The following is a 17484-nucleotide window of genomic DNA, read 5'->3' on the forward strand; positions in this document are numbered from 1 at the left end:
GGAAACTTGGTTGCGCACAGTGGGACAGAAATGAAAAGAAGCGGGAAAAAATTCATATTTGAAAGACGAGTCGTTTTTGCTTGCTATCCATTTATTATGGGTTACGTAATTTAACGTTTTCTATAGTAGTTACTTGCGCAGCATCTCTTTTCTTTATACTTTTCGCGTTAACGTTTTAAGTAATATTTCTATATCTACATGTTATATTTAGGTGTTCGAAAAACGATTTTTTTGTCGTTTCTATAAATTGATACTTTATTGTGTGAATTATATATCTTTTCATTGAAAGTAGCTCAATATTTAAGTTGAATAAATTGACATATTCAATTTTTTCACATTTTCTTTATTTTTTGTTTGACGAATCATAGTGTGATGTCATTGGGCGATGACTTTGAGAACGACGGGCATTGTTCACGAAGCGTTACGAACGTTGGAAACCTTGAATAAAGGAGGGTAGAGAAGTAGTTGACATTGGTGGAATATTGTAAAATTTTATTGTAACAGTTGGTTTTTGGCAAATTATGAGTAGATTGGGATGGTGTTTTATGTTTGTATAGGATTGGAGGGGAGAATTGATTTCTGATATTTATATCTGTGTTCTAGATAAGATAATGAATATTTTGGCTGCTGTATTATTTGTGATGTAAATATTAGGTTAGGATTGTGTAATGATTGTGTAGTAGTAACTCTATTACAATGTTTCGGGTTTTATTTACTTAAGATATCATGTACCTGCTTCATGTTTATTGAGCTTTAATGAAGTTAACCTTTTTGTGTTTAATAATATTTTTAAATTACTGTTAATAATATATGCAAAAATAATTTCTAATAAATTTATAAATACGTAAATAATATGGAATTCATATATTTCCAAAATTGAATGGCTTTAAGTTGAAAAAATATAATATATTATATGGGAAATTAAAAGATTCATTATATCACGTTTTAAGTTGTAATGCTTTAATGACAAACGAATTCTTTGAAATAATTTTAAATAAAATAGGTAAAATAACTAAAAATTGTAATAAAATTTTTCTGAAATACACAATAGGAATGTACAAACTAGGAATGTGTAAAATTGGCTTTATCTTTAATCTTCTTTTGAAAATAACTTTTCATTTGTGAGGGATAGACAGTGTTTACTCTGTTAAAAGGTCATAGATTAAAACCTGAAGGGTTGTAACGGACATCTGGCAGGTAAAAGGTTGTTATTGGAAATATCCCAACGAAAGGTTAATACTCTAAACCAGGAAAGCCATTCATAGAAGGTTATACCTACAAGGAGAATAATATTTTGTTTCCAGAATCTTTCCATTACAGTATGGACTTAAAAATTCTACAAGAGACTAGCTTCTAACATTGGAAATATTGTTACCTATTATCCTAAAATATTGTAATATAAATTTACACAATGTCTGCTTAAAAAAGTGCAATTTGTAAGAATGCAAACATCTCTAAAACTTTTCAGGCAATTACTGGCTATTTTTTATGGTGTTCTGAAAGAATGCAAAACTTTTCTAAAATTTTACCAGAGTAAAATTAGGAAATCAGAATTTTATTAGAATAAATTTAGAAAATTAGAATTTTATTAGAATGAAATTTTTACAAAATTTTTCAAATCATAATTTATCATTTAGCGTCTCCTAAGATCAATCACTGTACACAAATATTAATTTCTCAAAGGCTGAAAATTTTTTACAGACACAAACAAGCTTCCAAGTCGACTTTGCAAATATTTTGCGAATTTAAAAATCGTTCCTTTTCACTTCTACGCAATAGGGAATTTCAAAAGCTTTAACGTGTACTGCAGTTGTATTATCAAACGTCTCGATAATCATTTTATCGACACTCGTGATTTATCGTCATTTTTCTCAATGCAGAACCGATAAGCATTATTATATCTGGCTTTCTGGTTATTAGTAAATGAGGCGTGTCGGTCATGTGCATAACGATTACGACAAACTGGTTTCCCTGTTAACACGTTCCTTAAAAAATCGCTACTATATCGCGTAATTTATGCTCGACCTCGCCAAACGTTGTCGAATATTTGACGGACGCTTCGGATGATAAAACTGCGGAAACGTGTACCGGTTTCTGCCCGATTGTGCATCCAAGAATTCTACCGCGAGGTATTGACAACATTCTCGATAAATCAATCGAACACAAGAAAGTGGAAGAATCCACTCTGAAAAAAAAAAAAAAAAGAATTCTAGAACGATAAATCAATAAATCGCAAAAGATTTTTCTGTTAATCTTGCACTTCGATAAATAAAAATTCGAGAGACGATTTTATCGTTCAAAATGCAAATTTCACTGAAATTTTTCAAACTGTACATTTGTATTCTTCTTTTTTTTTTTTTTATCATTGAATCACACCGTGGCTTTTTATATAATGTGATTCAGCTGTTATTGTTGTCTCGCTGCGATAATTTCAAAGCGGCGAAGTTAGGGAATTTTTGCAACGGAAATAAAAAAAGCTGAAGTGTCTTCTAAATATAAAAATCGCATTTTTCCTCTCGTATAGGAGTAATGTAGTTCTTGCACGTGACGTCACAGAGATATTCGAAGAGCTGCAAAAACTTATGCTACAGTTTTATCGATTTTTAATCGCTTTGTGTAACTTCGAGGAGATAAAAAAATTCATGAAATATATATTTCTTAGTGTTATCTTTTACACGGCGGGAAATAATCGCGCAACCGTAAAGTTATTGTAACCAAAGAACCGAGAAATTTTTACCTGAGCACTCTTACACAAACGTTTTTGATACGAATAATTTTGATTGGAATAATTGATAGGAATAATAAAATCGTAAATGTGAAAAATCGATTTTCTCTTCCTTTTGAGAGAGTGCTACGAATTTTGTATTTTTCTATATTTTTCACGAGGATAACGAAGCACCATGCAATACTAATTATTTAGCACTATAGAAATTTTATATTTACCCTAATTCTTCATTTATTTATTATTTATACTGTATTCTATATTTTTCCACGAAGATAACGAAACTCTATATAATAAACTATTTAGTATCTATTATAGATATTTAATATCTATACTAATTACTCAGTATCGCATAGTGCTTCGTTATCTTCGTAGAAAAATATAAATTACTGAAATACCGAAAAATGTCAAATTTATCAACACTAATTATTTAGTGGAAAATTGTATAGGAAAGTATGTAGAATAATTATGCAGAAATGTATATCTCTTAGTAACCCCAAACAATCTTCAAAAATTCCAACTCTCACTTCACACCCAATATTCCATCAAGCAGTGACGCAACCGATTATGTTAAACGAACAATAAAATAAGGCCACTGGTATGCCGATTACTACGAACACGCTCTTATTCATGTTACGCGACTACCGACGATAACGCTACTAGGAAGATGCTATCAGTCGGCGGGTATTCGACGACAGTTCGAAAGCATAAAAGCATAACGAGGCGTACCGGTTCTTCTACCGGTTATATGCCAAGGAATTTCACTATAAGCTTTATCGCCTTCAGGTTTACGCGTCGCAGCTTCGTTGTCCTGGTATTTCTTTGCCGATATCACTGAAATAACGCATAAGGAAGTTTACCCAAACACTGGCTAGATATATCCCTATCATTTCCCCGTTCGAGTAGACTTTTCCCTTTTTCTATTTCATCTCAGAACAGAAGGGGTTGCATCTCGTCGATAATTAACACAACTTTTTCGACATCGTTGTTCGCCCAAGATTTGCCAAGTATCCGAGGGAATAACGGTGGACGCACAGAGGGGAATGTTAATGAATTTCAGCGATGATTACTGCAACACGCTATCGTGTAAAATTACTCGAGATACCGCGGGAATGATACCCGCGTAATTTTCAACGAGGCGAGAATGGAATATTGTAAATAGGATATTAACCAAGTGGATATTTCCGGTGTTTGTGGTGTCCATTTTAACGGATACACGAAGGGGAATTAATTGAACGATTGAAAATTTTCATAACGTTCGTTGTGATTTGTGAATTGACGAATTTAACCCTTTGAACTCGGAGATCTGCTTCTACTGTGGGAAAGCAGCTTGTGCTAAAGAATTAAGATTTATTGCCTTTAAGGTAGGTGAAATTTTTTAAAACGAACATGGGAATGAATTAGACATATATTCACGAATATAACTATTTCACTTCAGTATTTAATGTATTTTTATATTATTCAAGATTTTGTAATGTTAAATTAAAGGTTGCTTCTTCTTTGGGAGGCCCGTAGACCTGTTTTTCTGTAAAATATCGGCTTTAAGAGAGCTTCGATGAACTATTTGCCAAAAGCAAAGGGTTAACGTCCGTAAAATTTGTTTCATAGGTCACTGTGAAATTTTCACAAACTTGCTAATTTCTTCCTACTTTAATCTTAAGATTATTGAAACATTATGACAATAATAATAATAATAAAATGGTTAAAAAATATTGTCTATTTTACTTACGTTGAATTTTGAATAAACACCTCACTGACAAATGTTTAAATAATAATCCACTTTAAATTACTTTACTACTGCGCTGCACAAAGTCGTGTTTTAAACCAGCGGTGTTGTAAAGCAGGTGTCAAGGGAAAGCTGTTCGATATCATGGAGAATGTACCATACATCTTTTAAACCTTGGCAAAGGTCGGGAGGTCTTCCTTGAAGGTTTTCGGAGTGACGAAGGTCGCCTAAAAATAATGTCGCCCTGACCTCTTACAGGTTTCGTCAAAAAAAAAAAAAAAAGAACCTCTTTGGTTTGTACCGGGTTTCCAAGCATGAAAACGATACAAAGGCTATTTTTTTTATTTAAGGAAAACTTTGCAAGGTAAAAATTGCTTTACGTGAAATTAGGAATTTTGCTGTACTTAGGAAATAAGGAACCAAGTTTTTCATACTTGTAAGCAGATTCTGTTAAAATACTGTGATCGTATTATCGAAGAATATTCCTTATCAGATTAGATATTGCAATTCTCGAAAATGATAAAGGCACGTTCTTCTTATCGGCGAATTCTTTTTGTCGCAGAATTTGTATATTAAAAATAGACCGGCAGATATCGAAAACAAACACAGAAAATTGTTTAATGATATGTAAACTTGATATGGTAGCGATCGTAAAAAGTATCGCTTCGAATGAAATGTGATAAGTTTAATTCGCCGAGTCTTAGACAAACAAGCTTTGGAAATTAGCAGGTTAGTAACGGTAATGAAACTAATCAGAGACACAAGTGAAATGTAATCAATTTGTAATGCGATGGTGATAAAATATAATCGATATATTATCTTCCAAAAGAAATTGAAAAAATGTCTAATACCACAAACTCGAAGGTAATATAATCAATATATTATGTTCGATAAAATTTCTAATACCGAAGACTCGAAGATAATATAATCAATATATTATATTCGAAAAGAGCTGGGAAAATTTTCAATACCAAAAACTCCAAGGTAATATGATCAATATATTACGTTCGAAAAAAGTCGACAAAATTTCTAATATCTACCAAAAACTCCAAGATAATATAATCAATATATTACTTGGGTGGATTGAAAAGTTCACGGCCTAAGTATGAAGGGTTGCAGCTAAGTGCTTGTAATTTTTACCGAATAATATGTAATTAATTGTGTACTAATGTATACAGTTTCGTGTCTCTGTCGTCATTTTTCTCCCTTTTAGAGCTAGTGAAGTAGAGGTATTTGCAGTAGATGGAGTAGAGATGGACAAAATTAGAAAACGAACAGCGATCCAATACCTGAAGATAAAGGACCCCGCTTCAAAGATCATTCAAGGACCTTACAAAAATTATTCCAAGTCCTTGCGGTGATGTCCTTTGTCACCAGGTACTGGATCATTCCTCACTTCTCTGTAAACACCCCTACTTCACCAGCTGTAAAAGAGAACAAAAGACCGACACAGCCACGAAACTTCGTACGTCGGTACACAAATGATCACAGATTACACCTTAAATCTTCTTCCCATTTAGGCCGCGAACTTTTCAATCCGCCCTCGTATGTTGGAAAAATTTTCAATAGCAAAATCTCGAAGGTAACACAATCGGTATATTACATTGGAAAAGTGTCGACAAAATTTCCAACACCAAAAACTCGAATACAACGTAACCAATATACTACGTTCCAAAAATTTTCCAAAAACTCAAATAAAACCCAAGTCGTTCGATTAAACCATCATCGTTTTCCACCGTCCAGCATAACGATTTATGGCGTTCATTTTCCACGTGACGCAAAAACCGTACCGCGACACGATTTCAAAGATTTATACAAACTTTCGCGAATACGATGCCCTTTTGATAAATGAAACAACCTCTACACACACACATACATACCGGTACAAGATTTAAGGCGTTCCTCCTCTCCCAAATTTAATGCTTTCGAACTTTCGCCTGGTTCGTTTTCAAACAATTTGGGTACGCGTGCGCTGATACGCCTCTCTCGAACGCACCGTTCCGCGAAACTATTCGGAAATGATGTCTCTCGACCGAATTAGCAGACGCTGCTTATAGTCGAATAACGGATAAGCCTGAGGTGATTGCACGAATCACTGCCTCAGACATCCGCGAACCATCGAGCATCGCCGACTTCAAGTGTCGAAGGGATACGTGCGATGCGTTTCGTGTGACGTCCGTGTACGCATTAGTATACACGTGCAACGTGTTCCCCTGGATAAGATAACTGTGACCTTCGATGTATAGCCACGTGAAACGACGGACGGTAATGAGTCTTCGATCGTTGCGGACTTCCGGTTTGGCAAGAGGCCGCTACCATTTTTCTTTCGCGGCTCGAGTAATTTGCTTGTCGATACCGAAGTGTGTATGGAATTTCTCTGCTGTGATTGGTTAATGTTTGTAGTGATAGCAATTTTTTGATTGGGTTTTTAAAAGAGAAATGTAATACTGTAATATTGTGATTAGAGTATACGTGGGAAGATTTGAAATTATTTAGAGATGTTAACTGCTGGAGAGAATATAGTTTTGGAATGTTTTGGTGTAATTAGTTTCGAGTATGAATATGTATTAAACGAATATTGTTAAAATTAATATTTTCTTCTTCTAATTAAAGGTAATGTACTGGAAAACGAAAAATGGCCTAAGTTAGTGGTCATATTAAATTAAGAGTAATTAGTATGCTAAAATAAAAGTAATGAAATAATAGGATTTTTTGTGAGATAAATTGACAAATGTAGAATTAAGATAAACTTCAAATCTCTAAAAAGTTAGCAGCAGATTTAATGTCGATGAAAAGTGGGAGGTGATTCCAAACTTTTGGCCGGTAGTGCAGTATGTATGTCTAACAATTTAAAATATTTTAAATATATTAATTGTTGCAAGGAAAATAATGTTGTAACTGTAATTAATTTTTGGCACAAAGATAAATTTCAAGTTAAACAAATATTGTTAAAATTAATAGCATTCTTTTCTGGAAACGAAAACATGGCCTAAGTTATAAGTAATGTTAAATTAAGAGCAATTAGCACACTGAAATCTGTATTTTCTATTTTCTATTCTACGTAAATGAGTATTAAAAAATTCTGCTCAATTGCAATCAACAATTTTTATCCACTTCTGCTTGGCATTTAACGCTTATTAACCAGCTTTTGTTATTATCGTCTTCAAAGGGAACAAACAAAATTGGATACGCAATTTTGTATAACGAACTTCTGGCTTCGTCTCAGAGCGTATAATTAAAAACCGGAAACTGGATATTTGAACGTTGTTTAACGATGGTAAAACGATGGGTTTAATTAATGTACCGACATTTAGCTGTAAAACCTGCGTTCGTTAATCAGTAACCGATAACAATGGTTCGTCGCAGAAAGTCATGAAAGAACTTTATTCAAGTGAACCATTCGTTTCACACAGACATCAAACAGACGTGGAAATAATCTTAGAAGTTGATAATATTTTTCAACAGGCTATTCAAATATTCGCTATTAATTAGATTTATATTCGTTGGACTTTAACTTACATCGTGTGCCTATAAAAGAAGACTTGTAAGAGAAACTACTTCGATCGGTATGAAAATTTATGAGTCATATTACGAAGCTTCTAAAGTTGCAACAATATTTTACGACTGACAAGAAATCGTAGATAAAGAGGTGCGAAAGTGATTTAGTATTCCGAGTGCATTCGTAGCAATTACTACCAACATTCTTCTGAACGTAAAACTTTCTCTACTTGCTGAAAATGTACTTTCATCTTGTTGAGCTTCATTTCTAATATGTTTCTCATACGTTGGAGTGGTTTTAATGCATAAAATCTTTGAAATTACTGCGAAGATTAAGCAATAAAATATGAATTTACTTAAGAACTGTGTAAAATATGTATACATGTAACGTTGCCAAATTGTAAATAAATATTTCAAAATCTAGAATTTCTTAATTTATTGTTAGTCTCATTTCATTCACCTGAACTTTTACCTTGCAGTATTTCTGCGTTATCTTTGAGAATTATTTACCCTGAACTTTATAAAATAAATTTACCCTTTTAAACTGAATTTCATAAATGATTACTACTTCATTTTCAATTTAACTTCATAAATAAATTTTCTTCGTGAAATAAATATGATTACAGTTGAAAAAACTAAAAAGAAAATTAGGAAAATTACAATAATGTTTCTACTGACTGTGTATTTAAAATAAAGGTGGCAGGGTATGCAGCTATCGAACTGTTTAAAGTTAGAGTGGTAAAAAATTAGCAATCAAGAGAAACTTCTACCAATTCTCTCAAAATTGACAACAAACCACAAATTCTAATTCCCCACCTTTACCTACCATTCCATTCCCAAACCTTGCTAACTTCTCAATAGTTCATCAAAATCACCATACAAAATACTTCAATCAACATACAAAACCCAAAATTCCAAGTTGACAACATTTTCGAAAGACCCCGAAATTTCGCAACAGTCGCACCGTTCACCAATCCTCAAAGCAACCGACGAGCATCCGCCCACATAACTCCTCATCGCGGGGACTCCCGTAGAGCTGAAACAGCGAACCGTGTGTGTTCCACGACAAGCGGTGGAAAGTTCTCGTCGGTCCCGCCGAATCGAAGTTCTCGATCAACTGGTCCGGTGGTTGCGCACAAGATGTGCAACATGCACCAAAGGGGAACGTGTCGATGCGATCCAACAATGAGGCGCATGCATGACATGATTCTAGGACAAACGGTCACGAGAGCGCGACGGACCTCGAGTGTTGTACAAGAACGGCTGTTCCTGTCGGAGATCAAAATCAACTTGGCCAAGTGCCGCCGAGTGTTAGGGAAGAGAGAGAGAGAGAGAGAGAGAGAGAGAGAGAGTGTGTGTGTGTGTGTGTGTGTGTGTGTACTGTAACCGGGGGCGAATAACGCGGTCAGGCGAAATGAACGCGGGAGAGAGAGAGAATAGGTAGGAACCACCACCGCTAAACCCACTGACGAATATCTCTAATTTGCGTTTACTTTGTCCCATGGATCTTGAACCATTAGGCATCTGTGCTGTTTCCATGGGACCTGGCTATTCATTTTCTCTTTCGTTTACGCGATCAGATCTGGTACTTTGGGAATAACCGCGGCGATTTTATCTGGGAGGGAATTAAGGTGACGGTTTTTCGGGGTATTTTAATTAAGAGATTGCTGGGACAATGAATAATTTTTTCTTTTTTTTTTTAGGAATGTGAGAGAGTAGTTGTATTAGGTTTGTAAGAATGTTTCTTACTGTATCTTTGTGGGGCTGTGTATTTATTTTTTAAATAATAATTGCGGAATATTAATAGAGGAGAATTTATTTTTTATTGTACTAATGCATACTAATGAATGAAAAGAAGCAGGTAGTCCTTTTTAGTGCCAACTTTTGCATTGACTAATATGTACTTCGAAGTTTATTGTTTACTTTTTAATTTAAGTGCAATACTCTTATGCGCTATTTAAACTGTGCATATTTTATGCGGTAACATAATTGGAGTTGTAGAAAGGGTTGGTTCTGTTGTCTGACGTTTCACTGCCCGAATGAAAGTATTTAAATTTCTTAAATTGATCACAAAAACGATTATTGTATGGTCATTCCTGAAAAAGGAAAATTGTGCAACCTTTAACGAATCGAAAAAAACTAACACAAATAATTGTTTAGAATATCTTGTGCTCTTATGTATCTATCAACTACAATTCAAAACTCTCTTTTAGTCTGGATAACTCCTAAATCAGAGTAACTTTGAAAATTCTCCCAGTTACGATAAAAGAACAGAACAAAACACTTTTAAACATGAAAATTACTCATAACAATACAGATTTAAATAAAATTTATTCTTCGATGTAGAAACTATTTGTACTCCTCTATTCTTACCGATCAAAATTTCCAACTCGTATTTCAAACTTCCCATTTTTGACGAGACTCTAAACAATTCACACCGCAACGTATAAACGTTATATTCTTACTGGTTCACAGCACAAGTGCATAGTAAATTAAGATTATATTACATTCAGCGTCGCTAAATCTTCGTAGAACGATGTGTCGCGCTTTCACCACCACCTGGTCCCATATTTTTGACAGCGTATGACAATTATGAGCGAGTCTTGTGGTTGCTTAATATAACCATTCTGGACAGCTACAATTCGCGAGTAGGTTTATGAACTACTGCAACATGTAGCTATGTTTGAAATAGTCGACGATAAAATCTGTGGCTGAAAAATTTTCCGCGATATTAGGTATATTAAACCTCCACAGGACACGAGATTTTTCTATTACGTCATAAGAGGTGACCCTGAAGAATCTGAAGTACTTAATAAAAAAAAGTATTGCTCTCCGTAAGATGGCTTCCTTTAAACTGTGCAAGTTTTATTAAAAAAATTTCTGGCTCTTGCAGTTTCGAAGTTATTTACATGGTAATAGACGATATATTGTAGTACATAGTAAGTATAACATACAACTTACAACAGTATTTAAGTAAAAATTACTTTGTCAATACTGACAAGTTTATGTAAGTCAGAAAATGTTGTCTAATCTTTGTATTATTAAATATGGAAATGTAATCAACACGTCTGTGCTGTTTAATTAATCTTCACCTGTTTCCTGTAGTTATAGCGTAAATAGCTGTTACTAAATTCATTGTAATTTCACTTGACTGGTACGAAAAAGGACGTCAAAAATATCCTACACTTCGCATCGATTTCCTATTTCCCATGTTGAACAAGGTACCACAAGCTACACAACAGACCGCCTACAAATATCGAACCCCCGTTACGCAATTCTTACGTGTACACATTCGATGCAGGCATCTCTCCCTCGACTTATACGTACTCTATTCTCCCTTTCTTTGTGAAAGATTCGTCTCGGTAAATGTTCGGCGCGCAAACGAGCAGAGACCTTCGTTCACGGGCCAACACATTCCTGTTAACCTTCCTCGTGCACGACGCAACGGCGACGGCGGTGGTGCCCTTAATTTACTTTACATCCCCGATTAACTTTATTAACTCTGTCGGTGACATATCAATTTATCCGGCGGGCGCATAACGCGCACGGTTAGGGCTCGCTAACTGTCAGCGGCCCTCTTATTTTATTTATGCACGCCGGCAACGGGTTAGCCAGCGGTGAACAGAGTGCAGAGAGGCAACAAGATGACAACGAAACGGGGGAGCTCGACAACGTGGACGGGGACAGAGAGAATGAGGGAGAGAATTATAGAGAGGATGAGAGAGAAAATTATAGACAGAACGAAAGAGAGAATGAGACCAAATATTAGAGAGAGAATGAGGAAAAAAATTAGAGAGAATGAGAGAAAAAATGGTAAAGAGAACGAGAGGAGGAATAAGGGAGGGAATGAGACAGAAAATTAGAGACAGGATGAGAGAAAAAGTGATAGAGAGAACGAGAGAGAACGAGGGAGAAAATTAGAGAAAGACAGAAAAAGAGCAAGAGAGATGCAAGCTGGCCTGGAATGGATGGAATGACACGCTGGGCAGAATCGTACGTGTGCCAATGTTCCGTACACTCGCGCCCGTTGACATCCAATTATTATACTTCCTCTTCGCTCGAATCTTCTTCTTGGTCCCCTGTCGACGCCGTTTATTCTACTTCTAATGCTGCTGCTAGCGCGATCACGCCTTCTTCCTTTCGGATTAGGGCGCGCTAACTCGTTTTTCATCCTTTTGCAAGTCGCCTCCTGGCGACGAGTAATTGTTCAGACGAATGCTTATGAGGGTTTATAAGATCAAGCGAATAGAATAGCGTCCAGCTGAAGATGTACAGATAGCTACGTCGCTTTTCGTTTGTTAGCGGTGTTAAAATACTTCCCTTGTGATTTGTTTGCTTTGGAATCGTACTTAGCAGGGTTTCACTGAGAGAATTTCGAATTTATGCTAACGTCTAACGTTTCATCTTGAGTTGCATTAATAATTCGCAGAGCTCGATGTGAAATTCTTATTCAAACAAAAGTTTTCAAATCTTAATTATGCATCGATTAAGTCGCAAAAATTTTGGTAGATGACCAGAAACACTTGGACAGTGATATATTCATTAATTTACCTATGAGAAAAGCTCTATTTCTTTTTTTTTTCAGAAACTACCGTTTCTCGCATATAAATTTTATTAACAGTAATTTCTCTGTTCGAGAAACATATTTCTACGGTTCCAAATTTTCGCAATAATACAAGAATCGATTTTTCGCACATTTCAAATGAAAACTTTTCAAGGGAAATTCAATTTAAAAATTTTTTTCTATAGAATGTTACTCGTTAATTTACGCAGTATACGCCAAGACTCCAAACTGGATTATCTAAATTCCCCGCGATTCACTTTAATCCAGGGCGCAAAACAGCCTTAACAAACGTTTACACAAGCATATTAATAAATAAAAGGAGATTAACATAATGCATATTCGCTGGCTGTCTAATTACCGCACCTGTTCCAGTTCTCTTACCACGGTGCGGCCCTTTTTGCTAATTAAGCTGTACTTTCTATTGTAATAGGAACATTCCTTGCTATTTCTTTCGGCCACCGTACATTCATAAAAATCCTTGTTTGCCTTTCAATTCTCTCATTAAACCTAATTACAAATCTCTTTTCTCTTGCTCAACGAGCGAACTTTTCCACGAAATGATCGATAACGTTCGTTTCGATAAAAGGAAAAACGAAACACCGATACAATGTCGTGTAAATGTGCAATTGTTCTTGTAACGTTCTTCTCCACAGTTGGTATTTTTTTCTCACCGTTTCGCCAAATTTTCCTTTCCAACTACGGCCAAGCTTTTTCTCGTTACCCAATTAAGTACCACCGTGGAAAACTTCGCGGCATATGTATGTATATTCTTTTCTTTGTTACTCAATTAACGACGCTCCACGATTTTAGCAACAATTTCCCATCGCGTAAAATACACCGACGTGAATTCCCGATTCGATACTTTTGCCAAATTTTCTGTTCTACCGGGGCGGAGTATTTTCTTGTTAGGCAATTATCAGCGTTTCGAAATTTACGTAATTGTGCCCGGCGCTAATATAAGGTAACGATTTTGCAGAGAATCGAGTGTATTTTTCGTGAAATTTTCTCTCCAATTAAGGACTTCCAATATTTTTCACGCTTTCAATTTCTTTTTACCACGCTAGAATTAATATTGTAATTAATATTGAACATCTCTGTGTTGGTTATGTGTTTCGAGTTTCTTTTTAAAATATAAATCGCCATATCGTTAGTGAGACCTCCAAAATTTACAGAAATTAGCCACTTCATCTCGAGATTTTTGTAAAAGACTTTTCAAAAATTGTTTCATCGTAACTTCGGAATTTTTCACTCTGAAAATTTCTGTTTTCAAAAATTCCAAATTTTCACTTCCCTCTTTGAAGGAACTTAGAATTTCGACATCGATAATCGTTTACAAGTGTTGCGATTTCCAGAAAGTAAATTTAAATGTTTCACAAAAGTCTTAAATAAAAAATCCTTTGCACACCAACCGAAAATTCGATTAAAAAAGGTAATTCGAATATTCAGAGCGGTACAAAGATAAAAAGTATCAAAACCAAATTCCAGGAGCAAGAAAGAAAATTGCTCGATTCCAGAAAATACCGAAGACCTCAGACAGATAAGAAAAGCTTAAGAAATAAAAAAAGGAACAAAACCAACTTCAGTATTTAAAGAACAGGGTTAATTACACGCGGTTCAAAACTCAAGCGACAATTTACACTTCTCATCCTCCACTCAAAAGATCAATCACATTCTACACACTCGACAACACTAAACACATCTTCACCCATTATTCTCTATTCTCATTTTAATATTAATTTAATTTCGTCTCTGCAAAATGCAATATCCACCATTTCACAAAATTCACTTCCAAACGTGTCCTACTTCCTCCGCTCTCCTATAAGAATCCACCCTAATGTAAATAACAACAGCATCCCCCGACCAGAAATTCCAACGCATTCACGACAAGTCCTCCACTTTCATTCCCTTCCTAAATTTCCTTCCACACAGCTCTCTCCCTCTTTCTCTTGTTATTCAATTAGGAACGCTTGGTGGTTCAAGCAGCAGTGGCCGGTTCGATGTAAAATTCCGGCGATATCTCGGAAAGTCCCAGACAGTTGCTCCTTTCGCCGAATTTTCTCGTTGCCGAGACACAGCTTTCCTCTTGGAACGCACACTTCGAGAGCGTCCGATCCGATCGACCGTCACCTGAACTCGCGATTTTTCGTGCGAGTGTAAACGTGCAGGGGGGAAATGTGGGTAAACACGGAGCAAAGTATTCCGGAAGAGTTTCTAATTATAAGAAACATGCGGGATTAGCGGAAAGTCGTTCGACGAATTTGGCACGGAGAACGCTGATCTCTGATAATTAAACGATAGGTTTCCCTTTGATATCGCGATAGATTGTGCTGCGCATACGTGTTTCGATTAATTCCGGATGCGAAGTGCACACGAAGGAGCGAGCGAATTTGGAAATTCGACCATGGTGTTAATTAATTTAATTGGTTCCTCTGCGGATGGTAATTAGATTCTTTGACTCCTTCACGTGTCGTGTTAATCACACGGGTATAGCGGACGGTGATTGCGTTAGGTGTGCCGGTGAATAATCCACCTTCTGCTTTTTGTAAAATTAGGCATTTGTCCTTTTTCTGTTTGTTGACTTTCTTTTCTAAAATTCAGCATTTATTTCTTCTCTCTTCCATTACTGTTTTTTGAAGAATTCAGCGCTTATTTTTTTCTGTTTGTTGCACTTTTTGGAGAATTCAGTATTTATTCCTTTTCAGTTTCACGACTATTCTCCGAGCATTTACGTTTTTCTCAGTTTGTCGACTTACTTCTAATTATTCCGATTATCCATAGGAACGACGACCCTCGAACGGAGGAAACCCTTTGTTCGAAAACAATAAAATCAGTGTCAAACACCGTAACGCTAAGTGCGTTCCGGAATGCGCAGAGACGAGACGAAAGAAGCGAAGTACAGAACGTAGTAATGGTGAAACTAGACCGTCACGAGCTCGATACATAAATTATTATGCCGCGTGCGGTCTCAGGACGTGCCTTAAGGCGGCGCGTGATTCAAAAAGCCTGACGTCAATAATGGTTTCACCCTTGACGCCGGTAATGAGGCAACGATTCCTTCAATTTTCACCTCCACTATCCACCTAACATCGATTCTGTCCACTGATCGAACTATGTTAACAATTAAATTAGTTTGAAAGTGCACCGAAAGGCCCAAGCTGTAAAGTTTTCAAAGTGTCTATAAACGATGAAAGGGTTAAACGTTCTTAATTAACTCAGACACGCTATATATTTCGTAAGTCTCATTTTATTTATTTATTGCTATACTACTGCATTGTATTATTGTGCTATCACACTATTGCCACTCAATTTCTTTATAATAACGATTAATTCTGACTTTTCTCGTGAAAACGTGAGATTACTGTCAATCCTAATTTTTTTTCTCGTGAACAAAGAAGAATGGAGTTGCAGAGAGAAGAATCTATTTACCTTCTCTAGCTATAGTGACACGAGACAATTTTTATACGTAATTTAAATGGTTTCAAAGAGTGAATAAGATTTGTTTTTTCGAGGTTACCCATTTTTACCTAAAATTTTAAATCAAATATGAAATTCACATTTTCCCATTTCTTCCACCAAAAACATTTGTCATCTATCTTATTCGCCCTTTAAAACCATTTAACCCTCCGTTGGTAACCTAGGTCATTGACCCAAGTGGAATTTCACTCTCGCACTCTTCGTACAGAATTTTAATTTTTATCGAAAGAAGTTTGAAACACCTGACTTAACGAACAATCGTACAACGTAGCAGATACTTCGACGAGTATCCCAGAATTTTTCCGAATTTCTACAGACCCTAGAACAGTAAAAAAAAAAAATTAAATTTACAAAGTGTCAGAAAATATGTTCGCCAAGGTAGGGTCAAATTGTGCATAAAACTGTTCACCTGCCTACAGAGAAGATAATTAGCCGGTCTGTTTTACACGAGCCACCCTGTACAATAGAAAACAAAAGCACGGGAGTGGAAAAGAGGGAAACAGCGTCGTTCATCTACGGACGAAAGTTAAACAGGACTTTTAACAACGCGTAAAACGCGTCTCGCTCCAGAAAATCGATAAATATCTGAAAGTCCTCGCCGAAACGTCCTGACGAGCGACGAACGATCCGCGTAGTTTCCATGCGTGCTTCGTAAACACGGTGTAATTGTTAATTAGACGGCTTAACTGGAATTTGCGAGGTTCAACGTGTTTCGGGTGGGATCTGAGCAATTCTTTTTCGTCTCGAGTCAATCTCGCCTGCCACGCGAGTATCTTTGCAAGTTCGACGTGGCACACACATCGATGTCTCTCGCTCATTACCAACTAATCGGCAAATTCCCCGGGGAAACCTTGCGCTGACAGTTTAAACCGTGAGACGAAGCCGAGTATAACGTAATAACTAAGTATCTACAAACATGCGTGTGTCTGCGTGCTTGTATACGTTCAACTTGGCCACTTTCCCGGTATCGGAATCGTTTCGAATATTATCTGAACCGATAAAACGTTTCGCGATTGGTTTCATGCTTCGAAGACGTTCGCGTCGTTCTGTGCTGCTGCTGAAGGCAATTTGGGAAATGATCGTCGTTTGGCTAAATTTTCAAACAGGAGACAGACGGACGTATTTCGATAAATCGTAGTGTCTTCATTTGTGTTTTTATTTGCTTTTAGATAGGGTAGGCTAAGTAATTATCTTCTCTAGTTATGGTTGTATGAGAACATTTTTACGTGGAATCGTCTGAAAGGGTGAATAAGATGGAAGACAAAATTATTTGTAAATGACATTTTTTGGACCACTGTAAGTAGAAATCAGGAAAATATTCAAATGTTCCTAGCGAATCATTATAATGAACTGAGTGTACGAAGTGTAAAACAATGAAACTTTCACGTCTAATTAAATAGAAGCAAGATACCAGAAAGTATCTAGTGTGAATAAGAGCTGTAAAAAGTATTTGAACAATAAAAATTTTCATATATCAGTAATTTTTTTTTTTACATTTTT

At 35.9% G+C, this 17484-nt stretch overlaps 1 protein-coding gene across 1 annotated transcript in view; it reads right to left on the reverse strand.

The window, feature by feature from the left end:
* LOC108577604 overlaps nt 1–17484 on the reverse strand; it is a 262878-nt gene that overhangs the window by 104604 nt on the left and 140790 nt on the right. The window lies entirely within an intron of this gene.

The sequence above is a fragment of the Habropoda laboriosa genome, unplaced genomic scaffold (genome assembly GCF_001263275.1).
Source record: "Habropoda laboriosa isolate 0110345459 unplaced genomic scaffold, ASM126327v1 scaffold578, whole genome shotgun sequence".
Taxonomy (NCBI): Eukaryota; Metazoa; Arthropoda; class Insecta; order Hymenoptera; family Apidae; genus Habropoda; species Habropoda laboriosa.